Source organism: Bos indicus x Bos taurus, chromosome 7 (genome assembly GCF_003369695.1).
Source record: "Bos indicus x Bos taurus breed Angus x Brahman F1 hybrid chromosome 7, Bos_hybrid_MaternalHap_v2.0, whole genome shotgun sequence".
Lineage (NCBI taxonomy): Eukaryota > Metazoa > Chordata > Mammalia > Artiodactyla > Bovidae > Bos > Bos indicus x Bos taurus.
The window spans coordinates 108,670,955-108,688,642 of NC_040082.1; positions in this window are offsets into that span (position 1 = coordinate 108,670,955).

A 17,688-nucleotide genomic window follows, 5' to 3' on the forward strand; every position below is an offset into this window, starting at 1 on the left:
TGTTACATGGCTTCCCACTTATCAGAAAAAGCAAAAGACTTCCCAAAAGCCCCAATACAGTAGTTACACTTCATTGGTCAGAATTACGCTACATGGCACGCCTAGCTGCCAGGGAGGTAATAAACATCAGTATCCCACCTAGGATTGAGCCTATTAACAAAATCAGCATTTATTTAGCAAAAAAAAGAGTACCTATACTAATAAACAAAGAAATGAAACAAAAGGAGAGCTCTTTCTCACTTATCAAATTGGCCCACATCTCTAAAGGCTGATAATATCTAGTGTTGGAAAGATGGAGGAAAGTGAACATTTTCATAACTTGTTGGTAGAAGTGTACAGTCTTCATCTGGCCATCTACTACAAATCAAGATTTTTTATTTATTTTTGGCTGTGCTAGTTCTTCGTTGTTGCATGCCAGCTACTCTGTAATTGCCGTGCACGGCTTTCTCATGCAGAGGCTTCTCTTGTTGCAAAACAGAAGCTCCAAGATGTATAAGCTTCCTTAGTTACAAACTGTGGCCTCAGTAGTTGTGATGCATGGGTTTAGTTGCCCTGAGGCATATGAGATCTTCCCAGACCAGGGATCGAACCCATGTCCCATGCATTGGCAGGTGGATTCTTAACCACTGGACTACCAGGGAAGTCCCAAGATCTTTTTTTAATGAAACATTTTGACCCAAAAATTCCACTCCCAGAAAGTTACTTAGGAGACAAGTACACAAAGATATGCATGCATATTAAGTCACTTCAGTCATGTCTGACTCTCTGAGATCCTGTGGACTGTAGCCAGCCAGGCTCCTCTGTCCATGGATTCTCCAGACAGGAATACAGGAGTAGGTTTCCATGCCGTCCTCCAGGGGATCTTCTCCCAACCCAAGGATCGAACCTGTGTCTCTTATGTCTCCTGCCTTGTGAGGCAGGTTCTTTACCACCAGCACCACGTTGGCTCAGTAAAGAATCTGCCTGCCAATGCAGGAGATGTAGGTTCAATCCCTGAGTCAGGAAGATCCCTTGGAGAAAGAAAATGGCAACTCACTCCAGTATTCTTGCCTGGGAAATAAATCCCATGGACGGAAGAGCCTAGGGGGCTATAGTCCGTGGGATCTCAAAAGAGTTGGACACAACTTGGTGATTAAACAACAATTTATTTTTAAATTAATACAAGATTAGTTTCCTAGAATAACTGTCTTGCATAATAAGAAAGACATATTTGATACTCTGCTTCTGGTCCCCAGAACAGAGCTCCTAAAACTTGTCATTTCCTGAGTAAAAGAGAGATGGGAACAGCTTTTTTGTTATTTGTAAAAAGCCTGTTTCAACAATACCTGAGTTTATGCTAATGAGGTGACTCTTGTGATTAGAGAGTTGGAAATTTCATGCCTACCCCACCCCCACCTCCTGGGAGGGGTAAGGGGCTGGAGATTGAGTTCAATCACCAATGGTTAATAATCAATCATACCTATCTAACTGAACTTCCACTAAAACCCTAAGCAGCAGGATTCATATCAAGGTGCTGAGAGGGTAATGCACACAGAGAGAGCATGGAAGCTCCAAACCTCTTCCCATGCACTTTGTCCCGTGCATCTCTTTTTCATTTCCATTGGTTTCTTAGCTACATCCTTACCACAAAGAGGATAGTTAAGTAAGGCACTGTCCTGAGTTACATGAGTCATCCCAGCAAGTTATGAAACCTGAGGAGGGGTTCGTGGGAACGGCTTACTGATAGCCAGTCAGTTAGAAGTACTTGTGTCACCAAACAAGGGCTTCTGTGCCCACAGCACAGACAGCCAAACCCTACAACAGCAGGTGTCTGCAGAAGTGAGAGTGTATTTGCAGGGTATCAAGCAAGGGAGTGGAAGACAAGCCCCAGATCTACTCCAACCCGATCTTCGGCTTGGGGGTGTTTTTTAAAGGGAAGAACAAAGAAGCTGTGTTTAAACATTATCTTGTGACAATTCTTGATCATAATTGCAGAGGTCAGGATATCTCCAGTTTAAGATTCTCTAGCCATGTGTGGTCCATGGCTCAGGAGTCTGTGAGCTCATATAGCCCTAGAGAAACAACCTGAGTTTTTACATTAATGATGATGTCTACAATAGCAATTTGAGTACTTCAATAATGTTATTGACAAGAGCAATTTTAGTCATCCGACTCTGGTTGACTAGGGTTCAGTTAGCATAGGACTGAGGTCAGAGCGGACAAGAAAGGGAATAAAGTTTTAAATAGATTAATCATAAACTCAGTAAAGGAACTCAGTTTTAGGGGGACTCAGTTTCACTGGAGGCCTAGATTGGCCTCTGAATTGAGGAGACAGTCTTTTTTTATCTTTTTTTAATGGAAGGATAATTGCTTTACAGAATTTTCTTGTTTTCTGTCAAGCATCAACATGAATTAGCCATCAGTTCAGTTCAGTTCAGTTCAGTCGCTCAGTCGTGTCCGACTCTTTGCGACCCCATGAGTCGCAGCACGCCAGGCCTCCCTGTCCATCACCAACTCCTGGAGTTCACTCAGACTCATGTCCATCGAGTCAGTGATGCCATCCAGCCATCTCATCCTCTGTCGTTCCCTTCTCCTCCTGCCCCCAATCCCTCCCAGCATCAGAGTCTTAGGAGGGGACAGTCTTGTGGGACTGAGCTCTCACCCTGTGGGGTCCACATTAACTCCAGACAGTTAGTGTCAGAAGTACTGTGAGTAGGAAGACAAGTTTTCCTTTCAGTTGGTTACCCTTTAAACTTTCACACTTTGATGCCATCTCAGCAACAGTACTTACATCTCGTTCAGTTACAACGAACCACCACAAGTTCTACGATTCAACTTATCATTGTAGAGTATTTTACCCAAATCCCTGTAGTTACAAGGCCATTCAGAGAAGCCGAAGTCTTTAAAATGTTAAAATATTTACTAATGAGTATATTAGTATTACCACTTATAAAATCCATCCCTGCTCCAAGCTCACTTCCTGCTGGACCCCAAAGTACCATACCTCAGGTACTGAGCCAAAGGCTAGCCAGTCTCTGGCTGGTTGTCAGATGTCTACAATGCAAATCAATTGTACAGTGAAGCTATAAATCTGCACACAATGCAAGATTTCACAGAGTAAACAAAAGTGATACTAAAGTCCCAGCCAATCCCACACAAAGCCACAGACATATAAGATCAGCAGAAAAGAAAACTAATGCTGCTGATCCAATAGGAGCTTCAAAATAGAATAGTTGGGGAAAAATAGTAAATTTAAAACATATGAAAAGAGAAGAGTGAGCTTAGATGGGCAAAACGGCTTGTTTTTTCCTATGAGATATCCCACCAAAATATCCAGAAGGATGAATAACATGATAAACGGGACAATTACTTTACCACTTTGGGCCAACTAGCTTGAATTGTATGTACATGCAAAGAGATACAAGTGAAATGAAAAGGTAGCCAGAATAGGGTGTGGTTTAATCTGCCGCAGGATTAAAGGGGCCTTGAGAAAAAATATGAAGCCTAAATATTTTTGGACCCTCTTTCTGACTCCATTGTGAATCAGATGTGAAATAAATAATGCTATATAATGTGATTATCTTCAGAAAAATTGTACAAAGAAAATTAGCGCTTATTCATTCTTTACTCATTATACAAACTAGTACATGGTTGCGAACATTTTAAATTGTTAAGTATAAGATAAAAGAAACTTATTTTTGTTTTTATTATCAAAATAAAATCTCAGTTAAGACTTTTTTTTCTTTTTTTAATTGAAGGATACTTGCTTTACAAAATTTTTGTTGTTTTCTGTCATACCTCAACATGAATCAACCATAGGTATACATATATCCCCTCCCTTTTAAAACTCCCTTCCACTTCCCTCCCATCCCACCCCTCTAGGTTGATACACAGTCCCTGCTTGAGTTTCCTGAGCCATACAGCACATTCCTGTTGGCTATCTATTTTACTTATGGCAATGTAAGTTTCCATGTTACTCTTTCCATACATCTCACCCTCTCCTCCCCTCTCCCCATGTTGTAAGTCTATTCTCTATGTCTGTTTCTCCATTACTGCCTTGTAAATAAATTCCTCAGTACCATTTTTCTAGATTCCATATATGCGCGTTAGAATATGATTTTTATCTTTCTCTTTCTGACTCACTTCACTCTGTATAATAGGTTCTAGGTTCATCCACCTCATCAGAACTAACTCAAATGTGTTCATTTTTATGGCTGAGTAATATTCCATTGGGTATGTATACCACAACTTCTTTATCCATTCATCTGTCGATGGGCATCTAGCTTGCTTCCATGTTCTAGCTATTGAAAATAGTGCTGCAGTGAACCATGGAATACATGTGTCTTTTTCAACCCTGGTTTCCTCAGGGTATATGCCTAGAAGTGGGATTGCTGGGTCATGTGGTGGTTTTATTCCTAGTTTTTTAAGGAATCTCCATACCCTCTTCCATAGTGGCTGTATCAATTTACATTCCCATCAAAAGTGCAAGAGCCTTCCCTTTTCTCCACATTCTTTCCAGCATTTATTGTTTTTAGAATTTTTGATGAGGGCCATTCTGACTGGTGTGAGATGATATCTCATTGTGGTTTTGATTTGCATTTCTCTAATAATAAGCGATGTTGAGCATCTTTTCATGATTGTTAGCCATCTATATGTCTCCTTTGGAGAAATGTCTGTTTAGGTTTTTTCCCCCACTTTTTGATTGAGTTGTTTGTTTTCCTGGTATTGAGTTGTATGAGCTGCTTGTATATTTTGGAAATTAATCCTTTGTCAGTTGTTTCATTTGCTATTATTTTCTCCCTTTCCAAGGGTTGTCTTCTCACCTTGCTTATAGTTTCCTTTGCTGAGCAAATGCTTTTAAGTTTAACCAGGTCCCACTTGTTTACTTTTGTTTTTATTTCCTAGGAGGTGGGTCATAGAGGATCTTGCTTTCATTTATGTCATCAAGTGTTCTATGTTTTCCTCTAAGAGTTTTCTAGTTTGGGGTCTTATATTTAGGTTTTGAATCCATTCTGATTTTATCTTTGTGAATGGTGTTAGGAACTGTTCTAATTTCATTCTTGTACATGCAGCTGTCCAGTTTTCCCAGCACCATTTATTGAAGAGGCTGTCTTTGCCCCATTGTATATTCTTGCCTCCTTTGTCAAAAATAAGGTACCCATAGGTGCATGGGTTTATTTCTGGGCTTTCTATCTTTTTCCATTGGTCTATATTTCTGTTTTTGTGGCAGTACCATACTGTCTTGATGACTGTAGCTTTGTAGTATAATCTGAAGTCAGGAAGGTTGATTCCTCTAGCTCCATTCTTCTTTCTCAAGACTGCTTTGGCTATTCAGGGTCTTTTGTGTTTCCATATGAATTGTGAAATTTTTTGTTCTAGTTCTGTGAAAAATGCCATTGGTAATTTGATAGGGATCACATTGACTCTGTAGATTGCATTTCATAGTGTAGTCATTTTCACAATACGGATTCTTCCTACCCAGGAACATGGAATATCTCTCCATCTGTTTATGTCATCTTTTATTTCTTTCATCGGTGTCATAATTTTCTGTGTACAGTTCTTTTGTCTCCTTAGGTAAGTTTATTCCTAGATATTTCTTTTTGTTGCAATGGTGAATGGGATTGATTCCTTAATTGCTCTTTCTGATTTTTCATTATTAGTATATAGAAATGCAAGTGATTTCTGTGTATTGATTTTGTATCCTGCAACTTTGCTAAATTCACTGATTAGCTCTAGTAATTTTCTGATACTATCTTTAGGGTTCTCTATGTACAGTATCATGTCATGTACAAACAGTGAGAGCTTTACTTCTTCTTTTCTGATATGGATTCCTTTTATTTCTTTTTCTTCTCTGATTGCTGTAGCTAGGACTTCTGGAACTATGTTGAATAATAGTGATGAAAGTGGACAGCCTTGTCTTGATTCCTGATCTTATGGGGAATGCTTTCAGGTTTTCACCATTGATAATAATGTTTGCTGTAGGCTTAGCATATATGGCCCTTACTGTGTTGAGTAGGTTCCTTCTATGCCCATTTTTTGAAGAGTTCTAATCATAAATGGGTGTTGAATTTTGTAAAAGGCTTTTTCTGCATCTATTGAGATTTCACTTTTTGCTTTCATGCATTGGAGAAGGAAATGGCAACCCACTCCAGTGTTCTTGCCTGGAGAATCCCAGGGACAAGGGAGCCTGGTGGGCTGCCATCTATGGGGTCGCACAGAGTTGGACATGACTGAAGTGACTTAGCAGCAGCAGCAGCAGCACTGAGATTATCATGTGGTTTTTATCTTTCAACTTGTTAATATGGTATATCACATTGATTTGTGTATATTGAAGAATCCTTGCATTCCTAAAATAAACCCAACTTGATCATGGTGTATGAGATTTTTGATGTGTTGCTGAATTCTGTTTGCTAAAATTTTGTTGAGGATTTTTGCATCTATGTTCATCTCAGTCAAGACTTTTTTGAGGGTTTTTCAGTCTTCTTGTTTTCTTTCACGCTGTGTAGCTTTCGGGATCTTAGATCCCCAAACAGGGATTGAACCCAGGTCCACAGCAGTGAAAGTGCAGAGTCCTAACCACTGGACTGTCAAGGAATTCCCTAGGATTTTTCAGTCTTTATGACATATTGGTTCCCATTTCATATGTATTCACTTTTTTATATATCTTTTTACTTTTTATTATGAAAATTCAGACATTGAAAAAAGTAATAACTCTCTTACACTCATTACCTAGATTTCAAAACTGTCAAGATCTTGCCACGTTCACACCAAATACTTTCTTGACTTTCTAGAAAGAAGTCTTTCAGAAGGTAGTTCCAGTCTCATCAGGGTTGCCTGTTCTACCAGGTCATGGCAGATGCTGCCCATTGTAGGAATGTCTCACTGTTTGCTACAGGTGCTGTTTCTCTTCTTCCTTTCTCCCCTGCATTTCCTATAACCCAGTCACATGATCTTCATTGCAAGTGCTCAGCAGCTGCCTGTGACTCCTGTACAGTCACAGGCCACCATACAGAACATTTACAGCTAAGGGTTCTATCAGACAGTGCTGCTCAAAAAGCATATTTTGCTTTAGGTAAACACTTTTGGCAGAAGACCACAGCCAATGGCATATTGTGTTATTCAGAAAAATGATTTGACCTTAATTGGCCGTTCTTGGCACAGGGTACCAATTATGTCCAGATAGTGAAGCTCGCTTAGATTATAAAATGCCAATCAAAGTGCACAAATTATACACACATGAGACACAGTTAGTAAAGCACCGTCTACTGATAGGCCAATTGCAATCCTACTGAAGCTACAAGGATCCATCTCTTTGGCTCTCACTTTGGACTCAGCCAAGTCACCCAACCACCACGGGATGCTGCATAACTCGATATCTAGTCCACACCAAGGAGAAAATGAGCAATCTGCAAACTGCAGCATGTAGACAAGACAAAGCCTCCTGCCACAGGGAAGCAAAGGGAGGTTTGAAAACAAGAAGGAAAGGATCAGCCCTGGGTCTTGGAAGTCCTTGGCTGAGCTGGAACAGATGCAGGAAGTAAAGCCCCAAGGCACAGGGAAATGTCCTGGTGAGTGACTACAAACCAGGCAAGAATCCACTCAGGCAGGGGCACTGGGCATAGAAATGCAGGGCCTGATGTGAGAGACAGAGTCTAAGAAATGTGATGAGAATCCTCCAAAGGATTTTTTTAAGTGAGAGTGACTGCAATGGGCACAGGATGGAATCAGACTCAGGAAGAGGGAGCAGACGCATGTAACCCAAGCCACGAGAAATAAGTCAGAGAAGGGAGAAAAAGTTCTAGGCCTAACCACACAAAAAGGCATTTGTTAAAAATGCTGGGGTGCATTTCTGGGCATATAGTCAGAACAGACAAAAATTCTAATTTGAAAAGACACATGAACCAAGTCACGGAAACAACTTAAGTGTCCATCAACAGACGAATGAATAAAGAAGATGTAGTATGCACGTGTATATGAACATGTACATGCTTTGTGTTTAGTTACTCAGTTGTGTCCGACTCTGTAACCCCATGGACTGCAGCACACCAGGCTTCCCTGTTCATCTCCAAGTCCTGGAGATTGTTCAAACTCATGTCCATTGTGTTGGTGATTTCATCTGATCATCTCATTCTCTGTTGTCCCCTTCTCTTCCTGCCTTCAATCTTTCCCACATCAGGATCTTTTCCAATGAGCCAGTTCTTCCCCTTAGGTGGCCAAAGCATTGGAGCTTCAGCATCAGTCCTTCCAATGAATATTCAGGACTGATTTCCTTTAGGATTGACTGGTTTGATCTCCTTGCAGTCCAAGGGACTCTCAAGAATCTTCTCCAACACCACAGTTCAAAAGCATCAATTCTTTAGCACTCAGCTTTCTTCATGGTCCAACTCCCAAATCCATACACGACTACTGGAAAAACCATAGCTTTGACTGGACAGACCTCTGTCAGCCAAGTAATGTCTCTGCTTTTTAATACGCTGCCTAGGTTGGTCATAGCTTTTCTTCCAAGGAGCAAGTGCCTTTTAATTTCATGGCTGCACTCACCATCTTCAGTGATTTTGGAGCCCAAGAAAATAAAGTCTCTCACTGTTTCCATTATTTCCCCAACTATTTGCCATGACATGATGGAACCAGATGTCATGATCTTAGTTTTCTGAATGTTGAGTTTTAAGTCAACTTTTTCACTCTCCTCTTTCACTTTCATCAAGAGGCTCTTCAGTTCTTCTTCACTTTCTGCCATAAAGGTGGTGTCATCTGCATATCTGAGGTTATTGATATTTCTCCTGGCAATCTTGATTCCAGCTTGTGCTTCATCCAGCCTGGCATTTTGCATGATGTACTCTGCACATAAGTTAAATAAGCAGGATGTACTCCTTTCCCAATTTGGAACCAGTCTGTTGTATGGTTCTAACTGTTGCTTCCTGACCTGCATACAGATTTCTCAAGAGGCAGATAAGGTGGTCTGGCATTCCCATCTCTTTAAGAATTTTCCACAGTTTGTTGTGATCCACACAGTAAAGGCTTTGGCATAGTCAATAAAGCAGAAGTAGAAGCAGAAGATATTAAGAAGAGGTGGCAAGAATACACAGAAAAACTATAGAAAAAAAGATCTTATAAAAAAAAGATAACCACCATGGTGTGATCACTCACCTAAAGCCAGATATCCTGGAGTGCAAAGTCAAGTGGGCCTTAGGAAGCATTACTACGAACAAAGCTAGTAGAGGTGATGGAATTCCAGTTGAGCTATTTCAAATCCTAAAAGATGATGCTGTGAAAGTGCTGCACTCAACATGCCAGCAAATCTGGAAAACTCAGCAGTAGCCACAGGACTGGAAAAGTTCAGTTTTCATTCCAATCCCAAAGAAAGGCAATGCCAAAGAATGCTCAAACTACCACACAACTGCACTCATCTCACACACTTGCAAAGTAATGCTCAAATTTCTTCAAGCCAGGCTTCAGCAGTACATGAACTGAGAACTTCCAGATATTCAAGCTAGATTTAGAAAAGGCAGAGGAACCAGAGACCAAATTGCCAACATTCATTGGATCATATAAAAAGCAAGAAAATTCCAGTAAAACATCTACTTCTGCTTTACTGCTTTGGGGTAGGAACTTTTTAATCATTATTGAATATTTCTAGCACATAGAAAATTATAGAAAAAACATAACAAGTACATTAGAATATCATCTAAATTTCACTATTTGTACCTAAAATAGTCAGACATATCCTCTTCACCAAAACCCCCTTAGCAAGTTTTCTCCAAAGTTGATCTCATATACAGTAAAAATTGAAAGAACCTGGAACTGCCATGTTTCTTTTGGGGCTTCCCTTGTGGTTCAGCTGGTAAAGAATCCAACTGCAATGTGGGAGACATGGGTTTGATCCCTGGGTTATGAAGATGACCTGGAGAAGGGAAAGACTACCCACTTCAGTATTCTGGCCTCGAGAATTCCATGGACTATATGGAATGGGGTTGCAAAGAGTCAGACACGACTGGATGACTTTCACTTTCATTTTGCTAGGACCATTAAGATAAATACATGCAAACTCAATTGCCCACCTATCAAAAATACATATTTTATAATGTTCCACTTGCTATTCTGAAATGAAACATATAGAATAAACCAACAAACACTCAAAATTACAAAAAATTTAATACAATGTGATAAGCATAATATGAAAGAGAAATAAACCTACAGTATGTATTTCATATATTTCAAAGGAGGTCACCTCAAGCCAAACTACAGGGAGGGGACACAGCCCCACCCATCAACAGAAAGTTGGATTAAAGATTTACTGTGCCTGGCCCCACCCATGAGAGCAAGACTCAGATTCCCCCACAGCCAGTGCCTCCCATCATGAAGCTTCCACAAACCTCCCATCTTCATCCATCAGAGGGAAGACAGAATGGAAACCACAAATACAGAAAACTAACCAAACTGACCACTTGGATCACAGCCTTGTCTAACTCAATGAAACTATGAGCCATGCTGTGTAAGGCCACCCAGGATGGTGGAGAGTTCTGACAAAATGTGGTCCACTGCAGAAGGGAACAGCAAACCACTTCATTATTCTTGCCCTGACAGCCCCATGAGCAGTATGAAAAAGCAAAAAGATATGACACTGAAAGATGAAATTCCCAGGTCAGTAGATGCCCAATATGCTTCTGGAGAAGAGCAAAGAAATAGCTCCAGAACGAATAAAGAGGCTGAGCCAAAGTGAAAACAATGCCCGGCTGTGGATGTAACTGGTGATGGAAGTAAAGTCTGATGCTGCAAAGAACAACACTGCATAGCAACCTGGAATATTAGGTCAACGAATCAAGATAAATTGGAAGTGGTCAAACAGGAGATGGCAAGAGTGAACATCGACATTTTAGAAATCGGTGAACTAAAATGGACCAGAATGGGTGAATTTAATTCAGATGACCTTTATATCTATTACTGTGGGCAAGAATCCCTTAGAAGAAATGGAAAGTGAAAGTCACTCAGTCGTGTTCGACTCTTTGAGATCCCATGGACTATACAATCCATAGAATTCTCTAGGCCAGAATACTGGAGTGGGTAGCCTTTCCTTTCTCCAGGGAATCTTCCCAACCCAGGGGTTGAATCCAGGTCTCCCGCATTGAAGGCAGATTCGTTACCAGCTGAGCCACAAGGGAAGCCCAAGAATATTGGAGTGGGTAGCCTATCCCTTCTCCAGCAGATCTTCCCAACCCAGGAATCAAACTGGGGTCTACTGCATTGCAGGTGGATTCTTTACCAACTGAGCTATCAGGGAAGCCACAGAAGAAATGGAGTGGCCCTCATAGTCAACAAAAGAGTCTGAATTGCAATCTCAAAAATGACAGAATGATCTCTGTTTGTTTCGAAGGCAAACCATGCAATATCACAGTAATCCAAGTTGATTCCCCAACCACTAATGCCGAGGAAACTGAAGTTGAATGGTTCTATGAAGACCTACAAGACTTTCTAGAACTAACACCAAAAAAGATGTCCTTTTCATCATAGGGGACTGGAATGCAAAAATAGAAAGTCAAGAGATACCTGGAGTAAAACTGGCCTTTGAGTACAAAATGACGCAGGGCAAAGGCCAACAGAGTTTTGCCAAGAGAACTCATTGGTCATAGCAAACACCCTCTTCCAACAACACAAGAGACGACTCTACACATGGACATCACCAGGGGGTCAAAAACGAAATCAGACTGATTATATTATTTGCAGCCTAAGATGGAGAAGCTTTATACAGTCAGCAAAAACAAGACTGGGAGCTGACTGTGGCTCAGATCATGAACTCCTTATTGCCAATATCAGACTTAAATTGAAGAAAGTAGGGAAAACCAAAAAAAAAAAGAAAGTAGGGAAAACCACTAGACCATTCAGATGCAACCTAAATCAAATCCCTTGCAATTATACAGTGGAAGTGACAAACAGGATCAAGGAATTAGATCTGATAGAAAGAGTGCATGAAGAACTATGGATGGAGTTTCATGACACTGTACAGGAGGTGGTGATCAAAACCACTCCCAAGAAAAAGAAATGCAAAAAGGCAAAATGGTTGTCAGAGAAGGCTTTGCAAATAGCTGAGAAAAGAAGAGAAGTGAAAGGCAAAGGAGAAAAGGAAAGATATACCCATCTGAATGCAGAGTTCCAAAGAATACCAAGGAGAGATAAGAAAGCCTTCCTAAGTGATCAATGCAAAGAAATAGAGGAAAACAATAGAATGGGGAAGACTAGAAATCTCTTCAAGATAATAAGAGACACCAAGGGGACATTTCATGCAAAGATGAGCACAATAAAGGACAGAAATCGTATGGACCTAACAAAAGCAGAAGATATTAGCAAGAGGTGGCAAGAATACGCAAAAGAAATATACAAAAAGAGATCTTAATAACCCAGATAACCACGATGGTGTGATCACTCACCTAGAGCCAAACATCCTGGAGTGCGAAGTCCAGTGGGCCTTAGGAAGCATCACTACGAACAAAGCTAGTGGAGGTGATGGAATTCCAGTTGAGTTATTTCAAATCCTAAAAGATGATGCTGTGAAATTGCTGCACTTAATATGCCAGAAAATCTGGAAAACTCAGCAGTGGCCACAGGACTGGAAAAGGTCCGTTTTCATTCCAATCCCTAAGAAAGGCAATGCCAAAGAATGTTCAAACTACTGCACAATTGCACTCAATCTCACACACTAGTAATGTTCAAAATTCTCCAAGCAAGGCTTCAAAAGTACATGAACCAAGCACTTCCAGACGTTCAAGTTGGATTTAGAAAAGGCAGAGGAACCAGAGATCAAATTGCCAACATCTGTTGGATCATAGAAAAAACAAGAGTTCCAGAGAAACATCCACTTTTGCTTCATTGACTACCCCAAAGCCTTTGACTGTGTGAATCAAAACAAACTGTGGAAATTCATAAATATATGGGAATACCAGACCAGCTTACCCAACTCCTGTGAAACCTGTATGCAGGTCAAGAAGCAACAGTTAGAATTGAACATGGACAATGAACTGATTCCAAATTGGGAAAGGAGTACATCAAGGCTGTACACTGTCACCCTGCTTAGTTAACTTATATGTAGAGTACATCTTGCAAAATGTCAGGCTGGATAATGCACAAGCTGGAATCTAGATTGCCAGGAGAAATATCAATAACCTCAGATATGCAGACGACACCACCTTTATGACAGAGAGTGAAGAAGAACTAGAGAGCCTCTTGATGAAGGTGAAAGAGGACAGTGAAAAAGCTGGCTTAAAACTCAACATTCAAAAAACTAAGATCATGGCATCTGGTCCCATCACTTTATGGCAAATAGATGGGGAAGTAATGGAAACAGTGAAAGACTTTGTTTTCCTGGGCTCCAAAATCACTGCAGATGGTGATTGCAGCCATGAAATTAAAAGACACTTGCTCCTTGGAAGAAAAGCTATGACCGACCTAGACAGCATATTAAAAAGCAGAGACATTACTTTGCCAACAGAGGTCTGTCTAGTCAAAGCTATGGTTTTTCCAGTAGTCATGTATGGATGTGAGAGTTGGACCATGAAGAAAGCTGAGTGCTAAAGAATTGATGCTTTTGAACTGTGGTGTTGGAGAAGACTCTTGAGAGTCCCTTGGACTGCAAGGAGATCAAACCAGTCAATCCTAAAGGAAATCAGTCCTGAATATTCTTTGGAAGAACTGAAGCTGAAGCTGAAGCTCCAATACTTTGGCCACCTGATGCGAAGAGCCGACTCATTTGAAAAGAGCCTGACGCTGAGAAAAATTGAAGGCAGGAGGAGAAGAGAATGACAGAGGATGAGATGTTTGGAAGGTATCACTGACTCAATGGGCATGAGTTTGAGCAAGCTCTGAGAGTTGGTGATGAACAGGGAAGCCTGGCATGCTGCAATCTATGGAATTCCAAAGAGTGGGATATGACTGAGCAACTGAACTGAAGATTGGGATCATGATATCAGTTCCTGAAAAAAATCTAACTATCTAAAGATATGTCCCACCAGATTCCCTGGAGCACAGAGACCTCACTCCACCCTGAACTCAACAGTGGGTGTTGGAGGTCAAGAGCCACAGCAGTGCAGGGTTCAATGTTGGCAGAAAGTGAAAAGAGAGAGAAAGTACTAGTCACTCAGTCGTGTCTGACTCTTTACAACCCTACTCGGTGGTAAAGAATCTGCTTGAAATGCAGGAGACCTGAGTTCGATCCTTGGGTCAGGAAGATCTCCTGGAGAAGGGAATGGCAACCCATTCCAGTATTCTTGCCATGTAAATCCCCTGGACAGAGGAGCCTTGAGGGCTACAGTCCACGGGGTCGCAAAGAGTCAGACACAACTGAGCATGAGCCACCATGAAGGACTGTAATCCATCAGGCTCCTCTGCCCATGGAATTCTCTAGGAAAGAATACTGGAGTGGGTTGGCATTTCTTTCTCCAGGGGATCTTCCCAATGGCAAATGCCCTTGTTCAGTCGATGGCAATGCTCTTGGCAAGTGCCAATTTTTAGTTGACAGGCAAATGCCAATTTGTAGTTGACGGGTTAATAACTCTTGGGCTCTAAACAAATCACGTTAGTCACATTCTGGGGAAATTCAGAGTACATTTATGGCAGTCATTATACTGTCCATAAATATTCCATTTTCCTTTTCCCAGATTCTAGTAGGAAGTTGGAGATGACATGTGACTTGCTGTGGCCAATGAAATGTGTATAAACAAAGTTTGTCACTGAACGGCTAGGATACTTAAAACTGAGTACTTGGAGCAAAACTCTGCTCCAACTAGTGGAGCTTCCAACGGCCTGACCCCTGAACAAAGCACAAAGAGAAAAAACATCTGTGATGTTAAACCATAAAAATTTGAGGGTTATTTTTGTTCAGATCAGATCAGTTGCTCAGTCGTGTCTGACTCTTTGCGACCCCATGAATCGCAGCACGCCAGGCCTCCCTGTCCATCACCAACTCCCGGAGTTCACTCAGACTCACATCCATCGAGTCAGTGATGCCATCCAGCCATCTCATCCTCTGTCGTCCCCTTCTCCTCCTGCCCCCAATCCCTCCCAGCATCAGGGTCTTTTCCAATGAGTCAACTCTTCGCATGAGGTGGCCAAAGTACTGGAGTTTCAGCTTTAGCATCATTCCTTCCAAAGAAATCCCAGGGCTGATCTCCTTCAGAATGGACTGGTTGGATCTCCTTGCAGTCCAAGGGACTCTCAAGAGTCTTCTCCAACACCACAGTTCAAAAGCATCAATTCTTCGGTGCTCAGCCTTCTTCACAGTCCAACTCTCACATCCATACATGACCACAGGAAAAACCATAGCCTTGACTAGACAAACCTTTGTTGGCAAAGTAATGTCTCTGCTTTTGAATATGCTATCTAGGTTGGTCATAACTTTCCTTCCAAGGAGTAAGCGTCTTTTAATTTCATGGCTGCAGTCACCATCTGCAGTGATTTTGGAGCCCAGAAAAATAAAGTCTGACACTGTTTCCACTGTTTCCCCATCTATTTCCCATGAAGTGGTGGGACTGTAGCATAACCTAGCCTGGTAGAATATTAAAATTATTCTTCCCCCAAAAGTTTATGTTTTTATGCAAAATGGAATTTGGTTCCAGTCTCTAATCATTATAAACAAACTTTTCATCGATATGATTGTCCAATGGCATTGAAAAGTCACAAAGGATCCCAGACAACAGTTTGTTTTTCCAGACTACCTAACACATCTGTCCACTCTATTCCAGTAAAGGCTAGTAGCATCCCCTCAATCATTGTGACAACTCAAATAGCATGCCCACAAATTACTTAGTCACTCCCCACCCATCTCTCCAGAAAGCAACTGGCCATCAGGAACCAGTCAAGTCACAAAAACTAATTAAAGGGGCTAGATGAAGATAACAGGAGAACTTGGACTTTAAAAGGGCAGCCATCTTCAAACAATAAATGTTGGAAAGAGTGTGGAGAAAAAAGAGCTCCTTCCTACACTGTTGGTGGGATGTATATTGGTACAGCCACTATGAAGAATAGTATGGAGGTTCCTTAAAAAACTAAAAATTTAGAGCTACCATTATGATCTAGCAATCCCACTTCTGGGTATATATCCAGAGGAAACCATACTTCAAAAAGATACATGGACCCCAGTGTTCATTACAACACTAAGCCAAGACATGGAACCAACCCAAATGTCCATCAACAGATGCGTGGATAAAGAAGATGTGGTATATATATCAATGGAATATTACCCAGTCATAAAAATGAAATTATGCCATTTGCAAGCAACATGGATGGACCTAGAGATTAGCATACCAACTGAATTAAATCAAAGACAAGTATCATATGATATCACTTATATGTGAAATCTAAAAAATCATACAAATGAACTTGTTTACAAAACGGACTCACAGACGTAGAAAACAAATGTATGGTAACCAAAGGGGAAGAGGTGAGGAATAAATTGGGAGGTTTGCATTAACACATACATTCTACTATATATATCAAGTATTTGACAAAGGTCTGAACACTCAAAGCTATGGTTTTTCCAGTTGTCATGTATGGATGTGAGAGTTGGACCATAAAGAAGACTGAGCACTGAAGAATTGATGCTTTCAAACTGTGGTGCTGGAGAAGACTCTTGAGAGGCCTTTGGACAGCAAGGAGATCAAACCAGTCAAACCTAAAGGAAATCAACCCTGAATATTCATTGGAAGGACTGATGCTGAATCTCCAATAATTTGGCCACCTGATGCAAAGAGCCAACTCATTGGAAAAGACCCTGATGCTGGGAAAGATTGAAGGCAGGAAGAGAAGAGGGCAACAGAGGATGAGACAGTTGAATGGCATCACAGATTCAATGGACATGAGTTTGAGCAAACTCCAGGAGACAGTGAAGGACAGGGAAGGCTGGCATGCTGCAGTCCATGGGGTTGCAAAGAGTTGGACACAACTGAATGACTTAAAAACAACTCAGTCGTGTACAACTCTTTGTGACCCCATGGTCTGTAGCCCACCAGGCTCCTCAGTCCATGAAATTTTCCAGGCAAGAGTACTGGAGTGGGTTGCCATTGCCTTCTCCAGGGGATCTTCCCAACCCAGGGATCGAACCCAGGTCTCCTGCACTGCAGGCAGATGCTTTACTGTCTGAGCCACCAAGGAAGACAAAAAACAACAATATATATTAATAAAACAGATAATCAACAAGGACTTATTGTTGCACAGGAAAGGCTACTCAATACTTTGTAATAACCTAAATGGGAAAAGAATCTGAAAAAGAATGTGTACAGCTAAATCACTTTGCTATACATCTGAAACTAGTACAACACTGTAAATCAACTATTCTTCATTTAAAATTTTAACGTATTTTAAAAATTTAAAAAGGGCAGCCATCATGCACTCCACCAGTTTGCTGCCATCAGAGAATACATGGAGCTGCAAAAGCTTCTGATGTCTCAAAAGAAGGCCAACATCCAAATCTTTATGTAAATTCTTTTGATTTCTAAATATCGGTCACTTAAATATTTTTAATTTGAAATTCAAATGTTCTGGGAATCAAAACACTTCTCCTAGTTTGATGAGGCTTATATGCCAACATTTAGCAAATAACGTGTTAAATGTTAGTGAAATTTAAGTTTCTATTTAGACAAATTTCTTTTTTCCAAGTGACGAAGAAGACTATAATATCGAACAAGCAGATCCTGTCTTGCCCAAGCCACATAGCTGAGAAACAGA